Below are 11,610 nucleotides of genomic sequence, written 5' to 3' on the forward strand. Positions count from 1 at the left end.
GACATAAGGATATAAGTTAGAGAAATACTGGCTGAGGGAATGGTGCTCCTACCCATCTGAGATAGGATGATTTGAGATGGAAGGTGGGGACAGGGTGTGCTGAAATGCTCCAGGAGTTGCTCTGGATGAAGGTCCCAGAGCATCCCCAGGCAGGGTCCCCCCACAGCAGCCTTGGCTCCTTGCAGCGTCCCCAGCACTTTGTGCCATTCAGGGATGCAGCAGAGATGCTCCAGCAGGTGCAGAACCAACCCACTGCCTGCCTCCTCCCCACTGAGACTGAACACTAATTAGTGTGAGGATTGACTCCGTTGTTATTTATTACAGTAGCAGCATCCTAAATTTTGTGAGCAACACCTCACGGCTGTTCTGGACCAAAAGCTGTTTGAGATTGCACTGCAAGCTATGTCTTAAATTGAAATCCTCCCAGGCACATCTATTTGATGAGGTAGAGCAATATCTGCCCCTAGGTTGACCTGCTGTCTTCATTTTGCTGTCCCCCCACGAGTCCTCCCGGGGCTCATCCTTGTTTTTGGGGCTACTGCTTTTGGGGCTGCTCCTGCAGCAAATGCAGCAAATGCAGAGCAGTGCTTGGCAAACTGCAGTGCAGGCAGAAGCTGCTGCGGCTGCTGCAGAGGGCTGTGCCCTTCCTCTGATTCCTACAGGCCAGCAAGAAGAGGGGGACACCTTTCCCTCCTTGTCCCCCATTTTCATCCCCAAGTTAGCTCCTTTCTGATGCTCCATGCGCAGACCATCCCAAAATACAGCTCTCACCCTACAGCCAAACCCCATGGGATGAGCTGAAGCAGGGGGCTGGCCGCTGACCCTGCAGACCTCCTGTTCCCAGGGCTGGGTGATGGATGGCTTGCTGGATGCTGCTGGGGAGGAGGAAGGGTGGAGATATTTTCCATCACCCCACCAAGATGACAGCCTACAAGGAGCCTGCCAGGAGTTGGGACAGGGTGGGAGGTTATTTATTTATTTATCACTTTCTTCCTTTCCACAAAACTAAAAATAAATCAATTGAAATGAATAGCAGGAGCCAACCAAGGCCGCTATAGGCTCGCAGCAACTCTGAACGCCACAGCAGCAGGGGCAAGCAGCAGGTTGGGATGCAGAGCTGCCTGGTGGGGCTGGCATTTGACTTTCAGCTTCCTTTCACACAGGATGCAAAGGTCACTGCATCTGCTGCCTCTGTGTCTGCCTCTCCCTCTTCCTCCTGCCTGCTGGGATGAAGGTCTGTGGGCAGGCTTTGATCTTCATCCGTTTCAAGCCAAAGCCTCAAGCGTCTCCTCTGGGATGTGAACACCCCCAAGGGGAAAGAGCTGCCACCTGTATACAAGAGCTCGGCGCCCCAAAGCTCCCATCAGCCACCCTAGGCACCAGGAGGGGTGGGGTGTCCCCATAACCCCAGCACTTCCCCAAATCCTACCCAGGAGCTGGAGCGCTTGCCAATGGACCTGTGCCTTGTCCTCCTTGTGCCAAAGCCCTGCAACACTTCAACCTTGATTTTTAAATATGCCCTGAATTCATCATTAGCTTTTTGTAAGGGAATTGCCCTCCATCCCACAACATCTTGCTGGTGGAAACGCCCCAGGGTGACTGCAGGTTGGCCATAAGCCCCCTTGAGATTCTCAGATATGACTTAAGCAGTGCAGCAGCCTGCTTGCTGAATCAGAATCAACGTCCAAAAGCAGGCACAAGAGATTTAGACCTCTCACTCCCCTGGCAGATAGGGATGCCAGGAGCTTCAGGCAGAGGAAAGTGATTTTGGCTTCTGCATCTATGGCCAGCAGCCTCATCAACCCCAGGCACGTGGCTCAAAGGAGCCCACATGGGGAGAGAAACAAGTGTCTGCTGGAGAGTCTCCCCCTCTTTTATGGGGGGTCTGGAGGATGCTGCAGATAGAGGGGAAGGGGAAGGTGAGCACTGCACACAAAGATCACCAGAAATGTTATACCCCTCTCTCATGACCAAAACCCCTTAAGGAATGCCAAAATTTCTCCTGACTTCTGCCGTGGATGAGATTTCCAAGCACAGCAGTTCATGCTACAGAGGAAGCCAGAGTGGGACGAGGACTCGAAGCGGTCTCCATCTGAGATGATGCCGGAGCAAAGCCCCCTCTGCCCTCCCATGGCGGTGGGTCAGGAGCACACCGTGCCCACCTGCCCCCTGCCCTAACTCCTCGGTCCCTCTCCTGTCCTTCCCCAGCACAGCAATTTGTTCTGGTGTCACAGCAGCACTCCACAGCAACCAATACAATGAATCTAATAAATATAAATATGACCTTGACGGTTCCTCCACCAGCGGAGAGGCTGGAAATAAAAGCAAAACATACAGATATATTTAAAATTTCAGGAGCTCAGAGCTCAGAGGATATGCAGCAAGCAGCACTGCTACTGCAAAGCTGGCTTTTTAACCCAGGGCTCAACAGGAAATACAGGAAAGGTCTCTGACAGATTGATTGATTGACTGATTAATTGATAGAAAGCCGAAGTCTAAATCCATTCAGATAATGTGAAATGCTTCTGTATTTTGATTGTTTTGGTGTCTATCACACAAAAATCCAGCATCTCAAGTAGAAACAAGAACGCACTGAAGACTGTGAACAGCTCTGGGCGTTATTTTTGGTGGGAATAGAATTGTTTCAGTCTCTTCTCTCCAGCCTCACACTGTCCCCATTCCAGCCAGGGTTGCAGAGATCTGCCATCTGCTGGGCTGCTGTCTGTGAGACTCTGAAAAATACCCTGTCCTTGTCGGCACTGTGAAAAGGAGTGGGCCAAGGATGGGTGGGTGATGGATGAGTGGGTGGATGGATGGATGGAGAGAGCCTCAAATTTGTCTTTTCTACAGAAGTAGCCTCGTGTGACTGCAGCTAGGCTAATTCAATTGCTTTGAGGCACTTATTTGGATGCTTTTTAATGGGAAGTTTAAAATAATCTATTAATCTAGCTACCCGTACTGCACAAAAAAAACATCCCATCTGGTAGAATCACTGGGCTCAGTGCTCCTGAAGGCAAAGCTGCTGCAGAGAAGTGGTGGGAAGAGGAAGTTTCACATTGGTGGGTTGTGGGTGGGGATTTAGGGCCAAGTCGGTGGGTTCAGACAGAGGGCAGGAAGTTTTTCTGGCAGCTGAGTTGAGTGTGAAGCTGTTATAAAGCAGGGGATTGGGGCTGGGTGGTGCGGTAGCAAGTAGCACCAGGGAGGCAGTACACAGTTATTAGTTCTTAATGGTGATTAATGGCTCTAATAGCATTCTACCAACCCGCCTCTTTTGTTTTCTGCTGTGTCTTTCTGAGCCCTGACTATGCAGCGAACGCTCCGAAATAAAAACCACACTGCCTTGCTATTTCAGCACTGTTACTAACAGCTATCAGCCCAGGTTTCCTGCCACTGTGAGCTCACACACCAATGCTGCTCGCCTCTACACGTGAGAGGGATGAGTGTTTGTCCTGCATAGGCAGGCACTGTTCCCAATCCCAAACCACAGCCACCCCTTTGATGTGTCCCCCTGCTCAGCGAGCACTGCAAGCCCTGGTGTACAAACCCATCCAAACCCATCCTTCTCCAGTGATTCCTGCTCCTTCAGACACTATCAAGCCCATCACTTCCTCCCCAAAGCACACGTTAATCTAATTTCACTGTACCTAGTGCTGAACATCCAGTCCTGGGCGAATTCCCATGGTGTGTCCCCATAGCAGCACAGTTACTGGCATGCTTTGCAGAGCAGCTCCAGTTCCTCTGCTGGAGATAGTCACCTGCTGCCAGTAAAACGGCTCATTGAATGCACATCTTCAGGCTGCTGGAGCTCTGGGGGAAGGGGAAAGGGGTCAATCCCTGGAAAACACCCCCAAAGCTGGAACCAGAGTAGTGTGGGAGCTTGTCTGCATCTGTGCAGCAGTGCTCCGCACGTTAAACACCTGCTGAAGAACGTGGAGATGATGTTGGCAAGTGGGAGATTGGTGCTCTGAAGACTGATGCCCACCTATCCCCCCTCCTGCCCAACTAATTCCTGTTGCAATCTGTTGTTTTTTTCCACAGTATTGGTCACTGAATGGCTTCTCCTGAGCTGTATGAGCAACGTAAGCACAGCCCCTAAGAATGACCTTCCCAAACTCTGGCTGGGGCTCCCACAGGTCTGCAGCCCGCTGCAGAAGAGGTTAATAGAAACCAGCTGCAGCCAGCAGCTCCTTGCCTGTATTTCAAAGCTGTCTATGTCCTCCCCCAAAATGCCATCCAGGTAAGGTTCAGTCTAATTGATTCCCTCCCCATCTCCTGCTTTGTTCCTTGTTATTGATGGTAGCCTGCCCTCCCTGTGGGCGCAATCCAGTGAGGACAGCCGTGCCCTTCACTCCACGGCAGAGATCATGAATCTTCTTAGTGGAGGAATGGGAAAGCCCTGGGGGACCATGAGCCCAAATGAGTTTCAAAGAAAAGTTCAGGCTGTTTTGCCAAACCTCCTATAGCTTGGGAGTAACCTTAAAGGGATAGGATCAGACTGGGGTAGAATGCAAGCTTGGTGTGTGCAGGAGATTAGGAGATTCTAAAGCACCCCAAAAATGGGGAGTGGATCAAGTCTTTTTCCCTACCTTGCCTTGAAGAATGAGCTCTACAGAGACTCCCCTGTTAACACAGCTCAGACAAGCTCTCATTGCTGTCTACCATTGCTGGCATGTCTGAGCCCTCGTGACCTCCAGGTGGGCTCTGAACCTGTGGGACGACAGTGCTGGTGCCCCTGGGAGCCCTTCTCTAGGAAGCAAAGTGCACCTCCTGCTCTCTCCTAGCAAATTTGTGAAAGCCCTGGAGAGAATATCAGCCAGCTCTGAAAGGATTATCTGCTGGGCTTAGCTTCCCACTGATGCTTCAGATCTAATGATGGGGCTATTTTTCAAAAGGGACATCCCACCCTTCCTGGGAGTAATGCAATTTGCTGGTACAACCTAATCACACAGCTCCTGATGATGATGGATGGTGTTAATTACAGCATGCCCTCCAGGAGCCATGGTCCAGCCCAGGGAAGGGCCCACCAACACACTGGGCAGGAATATAAATGCTTCTTGCCACAAAGCTGAAGCCACCAGCAACAAGAATTGTTGCCCCAAGAAGCTGTAGCAGCTGTATGCGGCCTCTTTGGCAAACTTTTGTTTGCTGGCAGAGCATTTCCTATTGCAGCTTGGAGGTTTTCAGCAGGTCTTTCTCCAACAGGTGCCTGATAATGTGGTGGAACAGGTTGGAAATCTGTCTTCTGCCCAAAAGACTGCCATTTGTCACAGCTTTAAGGAATTTTATCCATCCTTGTGGCACCTTGTTATTAGGAAATCCTGAAATTGAGAGCTTCGAATGGCAGCATCTCACTTGAAGGAGATCTCACCACAGATTTTCTCACTTTCGAAGTGGCTCCTCAAAGCTGAACTCCATCTGCCATAGGTAAGCAAACCAATACGTTGTCTTTTATTCCAGGCTGTTAGCTGCCTCCAGCTGAAGTCCCACCAGGCTGTAAGGAATCGCAGCCTGCCATCCAGCCTGCAGGCCCCACATAGCCAACTCTTGCCCCATCTGAGGTGTCTGATTGGACCCTTGACCCTTGCCAGCTCCTTGCCTGAGTGCTGTTCCCAGCCCCTCTGGGAAAGATGCACAGACAGGCAGGGTCCCCAGGCAGCATGCATTTTATAGCAAACCATGCACAGATTTCTCTTGTATCTTGAGAAATTCAGCTTGCCCCAAGCCTTGTGCAAAACTGCAGAATTTCCTGCTGTAATGTGCCCCAGGTTTGCTCATCTTGGGTTTGCCGTACAACCAAATAAGTGCCCTGAGGAAAGGGAGGGAGAGCTCCAGCTGCCCCCAGAGGCGGACCTTTGGAGTGGATTCTGGAAGCAGATGCAATCAGTGAGAGTGTAACATCCCCATATTAAGTGTGACTCCCCAGGCAGCTTTGGAAGCAACCAGGTGACGGTGTTGGAGGCTTCTGAATGGTTTTCCCTGCTGTCCTGGGTGCACGCACACAGCCCAGGATGAGGAGGACTGCACTCAGAGCATCCTGGTCCTGGAGGGAACCTGATCCTGTGTCCCCTTCCTCTGCTGAGGGGAATGTGGGGTCCAAACAGCAAAAGGAGAAGTGAGGCTATGTACAATTCGGCTTTCCCCGAGTGCTTTGCAGCGGGCTGCGCTGGTGTCCCGCTAGGTGGCACATGAGGACAGGCAGGGCCACCACCTGCCCCTCCGCCGGCGCTGCCTGCAGACCTCAGGGCTACAGACCCGTCCCAGAGCAGCTCCAGCCTCTGCTTCCCCCAGGTGAAAAACAGCAAAGAGAAGACCTCCAAAGCCCTCATCCCCTGGGCTCCCTCCTGCTAGGCCTGTGCTGCCCTCTGCAATGCTGCTTGCCCCTCTGTCCCTCTATACAGCCCTGTCCCACTGCCCCACAGCACGGCTCAGTGTCAGGCAGGGACTACATGTTGTTCCAGGATGAAGGTCCAGCTGCTGTCACTGCAGCTGGTGACGGGTGCCATCTGGGGCCCTGCTGTGGAGGAAGTGATCAGCTGAGATGAATGTAGCTCCTGAGAATAATAATCAGTTCACTGGAGCATCAAGTTGTGAGGTCTCTCTGGTCCATCCCTCTCTGCGTGATAATGGTGCCAGGAATTGATCCTCCAGCTCCGGGGCCCCTCTGCTTCCCACAGCCCAGGTAGTGCCTGGGTCTCCTTGGTGACGGATTAGGGGATTAGAGGGCTCAGGTGAATGGTGGGCACATGATTGGGTTTCTCCTGGAACAGCAACGTTTGGCCATGCTGGGGGAAGCCATGTGCCTGGGATGGGAGGAGTAGGACATGGAAGGCTCTGTCCCACCACCGTGGCCAGGAGTGGAGATGCTCAGGGTGAGCATCCAGGGCTGTGAAACCTGCCGGAATGTCTGGAGCTCCCACCACCTTGCACAGCTCTCGTGGTCATCCGCTGTCCCCCAGTGTTTCCACGCTGCTCCTGCAGCCTGCGAGCTTTTACAGTTTGCTCTCATCTCTCTGCATCTCTTCTCTGCTCCTTTCTGACCCTGAACATTTCCTTTGTTCTTCTGCTCTCCCAGCTTTTCCCAAAGCAACCCCAGAGCTGGCTGTTTCCCATCAGGACCTTCCCTCTGAGGAGGGAACTGCCCTCCTCTTCAGGGGTCTCCCTGAACAATCCCACCAGGCCATGAAGCCACCGATGCCACAGTGGCACCGAGACCACAGCATCTCTGTGCGCTATTGCAATTTCAGTAATAGGAACTGGGCTCACTTTTATCTCAAATTATCCAGATCTTAGTGGTCTTTTCCAACCTTAATGATTGTACGATTCTATGACCTGTGCTGCCAATAGGGCAGAGAGTGGGATAACAGAATGTCTGGGTGGAGGCAGAACATGGTGGGTGATATACAACACAATTCTATGAAAACACAAGGGCAGGAACAGGAGCAACCAAGCAGGGCTGGAGTTTGGAGAGGGAGATGGAGAGATTGCTCCCACTTGGTGGGAGCGGTGCAGCGTGCCGTGACAGTGGCCATGAGTGCTTCCCTTCCAGCCTCCCTCATCTCCTCCATCCTGAGGACTATAAACCCCACACGTCTCCCTCTGGTTCCCTATCACACAGCTGAAGCCGGGACAGAGCCATTAAAGTTAACTATTACCCAAAGTGAGTGTTTATTTGGGGTAATAGAGGCCCTGGGGAAAGTGAGGGAGGGGAGAAGGAAGGCTCTTGTTGCTTTTCTGCAAGATACGGCCAGCCCTGCAGCACCAGGGCAGCAGCCAGCCTGCCCTGAAGTGGTGCTTGAACAAGACGAATGCTTAAATAATGGTGGGCAAACAACTGCTGGGAGCTGGCTGGGAAAGCACGAGCCACCGCCAGCCACTGAGCTACAGCCAGCCCCAGAGCACAGTGATGGGGATGCCTTGGGGTTTCCCAGCGCAGGGTCGCCATCCCCTGCTCCCTGCAGGGCTGTCTTGTCCCACCACGTCATCTCTCTCCTGCCATGTCCTGCCTCCAGGACATTCTGTTGTCCCACTCCCTTCCCCATCGGCCTCACAGGTCACACAATCATAGAATCAGAAATAAGGCTGGAAAAGACCTCTAAGATCTAGTCCAACCATCAACCCGTTCCCATCATGCCCGTTAACGCATGTCACTCAGTGATACATCAACCCTATTCTTGAACACCTCCAGGGACCGTGAATCCACCACGTCCCTGGGCAGCCTGTGCCACTGCCTCACCACTCTTTCTGAGGAGAAATTTCTCCTAATATCCAACCTGAACCTGAATCAGGTGAGTGGAGGATGCTGAGCCTTCACAGGGGCTGTCTCCTGTCCCTGGGCTGCGTGAGACCATTCCCAGCCTCAAGCAGCCTTTGCAATGCTCACCAGCAGCCACTTCTCTGCAGTCCTTTGCTGTCTGCAGAGATACCTGAAGAACCTGCCTGACGGCTCTGTCTCTCTTAATTGTGTTTTTCCAAGTCAATGGATAACTTTACAGCCTGAGACAAGAAAACATCAAACAGCATAACCTTGGAAGAGTAGCTATCAACCACAGGGGAGACGCTACATTAGTCGCTGTGGGAGGATGATAAAGTTGAGAACCAGACCCATTCTGAAAGTCAGTGCCACAGTTTGTGGGGTCTTCTGTGGCAGTGAGGTGGGCGTCCGTGGAGTCTTCTCCAGATCTCCACCCTGCTGCCCATCTCTGCCAAACCCACCAGTCCCGTCTTGGCAGTTCCCATCACTTGCCTCTGATGCCAGGACAAGACATGCACAGCACCATTGTATGCTCCTGTGGTGTGCAGGCCCAGGTCTGGGTGCAGGTCCAGGGCTGCCTCCTGCCCAGTGAAGTTCAAACAGACAGCAGGTCCCCCTTCTCCAGGCTCTCGCCTCAGCTTTTTGTTCCTCCTCCCCACCTTCTCCTTCCCTCCCTGTCCTTGACCAGCCACGATCTTGGCATTCCTGCAGCTTTACAGCCCCATAACCATGCAGTGGGGTCGAGGCAAAGTTTTACAGTGGTGTTGCCTCATCGCCAGAGCGCAAACAAGGCCAAGACAGCACCAGCAGCAGTGAGGAGGCTGCAGGGGGAATGTCACAGGGGGACAAAGGGATCTGCAGGCACGGTGAAGGGCTTGTGGCAGAATGAGGCCCTTGTGTGCTGCCCAGCTCTCCTGAGAACCTCAGCAGGGATGAGCCTGATTTGAGCTGTGTCCCAGACTTGACAGCGTTTGGAGAAAAGAGTTGTTTTTTGTATTTATTTTTAATTACTGTTTTTTCCTCTCAGAGACGGAAAGGAGCCACTGGGCCTGCCCAGGGCCTTGCGTCCCTCTCAGGGATGCCCAACACAAAACAATGTCCTACTGACTAGTGGGGCTGTGCCCTCCCAGCAGATCCCAGCCTGCCTAAAGGATGGCCTCACCAGCCCAGTGATAACAGCTGGCCCTAACATAACTTCTCACGGCCTCCAGCTGTGGGCTGGAGCAGAGTATCACCACCCCTTGGGTCCAGCATTGGGTTTGAGGAGAGTAGAAGGGCCAGGATAGGGAGCTAGGGGTATGTAGCTTCATTCTATGCTTCTCAGTGCCACAGGTGGGGAAAGCCCCACTACTCATAGATGCGTGATGGCCTCAATATGCTCCAGCCAGCCTCATCCCTCAAGAGTGGGCATAGAAGAAATTCCTCTTGACAGTGGGGTTACAGATGAAAAAATAGACAGCCATGGGTGGGCCTGAAAGGTTGTGACTGTTAGGGTTTCCATTCCACATAGAAACAACACCAGCAAGAGCCATCAGGGAGAAGCAGCCAAGGCAGCCCCATCCACGCTCTCCTCTCATGCCCTCCGCGGGGGTTTTCCAGCCCCAGCTCTGTTGAGGAAGGACGCTCTGGTTTCACATGCAATAAACAGCCACTCTCTGGACTTTCATGATGTCATGTTCCTCATATTCTCAATGAGCTCGCCAAGAACAGTTTGTCTCCGCTGCCAGAACAAAGTGCAAGACACAATGGTGGGCCAAAGGGTAAGTATGGTGGAAGGAGGAGCTCAATGGGCATGTGATGCCTCACTACAGGAGCTGGGAAGGCACTTACCAAAGAGGAGCAACAATCTGGTTCTGTCAGTACCAGCCAACATGAGACCATACATCAAAACAAGTTCCTGCAAACACTTGTGGAGAAGGAGATGGCTTCAAGGATGAGGGTTTGACCCATCAGCCCATCCATGACTGACTGGGACATCCACAAAGCTTTTCACAGTCCCCAGAACTCCCCAGGGGCTCCAGGTGCCATTCCACATCCTCATAATGCCTCACTCCACAGAAGCACCCATCTCCTCTACAGCCCCAAGCCACCTTCCCCATGCCACAGGTCCCCTGTCCCATGGCCAACATTATCCCCTCCCTCTCCCACTCCAGTTAGGACATTATTTTGCAGACAGAAGAATTCAGAAAGGTAAATTTTAAGCTGCTCAGAAGTTGAAGCCAACAGCAAATGCTACCCTTTGCCAGCTATGCAGTGAAGGAGTAGTTCCCAATTCCCATAGGTCCTGGCATCGCTTCCTCCCCAGGCACTGCTTCCATTTCTGTCCAGGTAATGTGAAGCAGAACTGCAGAGAAGGACAACAGAAGGTGTGTGGCTTGGTGTCCTGCTCCCTTAACCTTATCCCTTAACCAGGATAATCTGAGGGTGATAGTGAAGCCTTGAAACAAGAGAGGGAGGTGAAGCTCTTGGAAACAAAAACAGTGCCACACCTGGGGACTGTCTAAAAGCCACAGGAGAAGGATGTCAGACAGCTCTTCAGCATCTTAACAGGGTTCCAGCTGGGGGAACCAAGGCACTTAATGAAAGAGCAGGATTTCTATGGAAAACCTGACTGAAATGCAAGACCTATGGAAAGCAATAAGAAATTGTTGATTTTAATGTGGAATAAGGCTCCTGAATCCACAAGTGGAGCCAGGGGGCAAACACAAAGATGTTGGGTAAGACACGTGAGGTCTAGCCAGAAAGTTTTTATAGAGCTGTTTAGTTTGCCCTGCATATATACAGGGTAAATATATATGTGTGTGTGTATATGCCTCCAAATACGTATTTTTACTATATATGTACTTGCAGACGTTCGTGCAGGTGCACGCATGCAAAAGGTATGAGCTCAACAGCCCTGGCCGATGTGCAGCTGGCTGTTTGCATGTGTACAAAGCTGTATGTATACACACAGACTTAACACCGAAGGGGATTTTGCCTGCCACATCTCCAGCCCAGCACTTCCTCATCCCTCCTCTCTTGTCTAAAGCCCTGGGGAGGAGGTTGCTCACATCCCTCAGGGCTGCTCCTTCTCCCGTCCCAGGGCAAAAGGTGGGGGAACTCCATGAGCCTTCACGGACAGCAAAAAGCCTCTCCTGCCCCCCTCCTTCTCTGCACAGCATTGCAACATCAGCTGGAGGAAGGGCTTAGCATTCCTCTCAAGTGTCAGCCTAGGCCACGGAATTGCACTCACAGCACTGCCTGGTGCTGCGGGTTATCATCACACACCAGTCCTGCCCTGCTCGGATACCTGCTTTCCTAACCCAACCAAATATAAAAGCCTTTTTTTCCTTTCATGAAGATCACAAAATCAACACACA

This window comes from Gallus gallus, chromosome 4 (genome assembly GCF_016699485.2).
Source record: "Gallus gallus isolate bGalGal1 chromosome 4, bGalGal1.mat.broiler.GRCg7b, whole genome shotgun sequence".
Taxonomy (NCBI): Eukaryota; Metazoa; Chordata; class Aves; order Galliformes; family Phasianidae; genus Gallus; species Gallus gallus.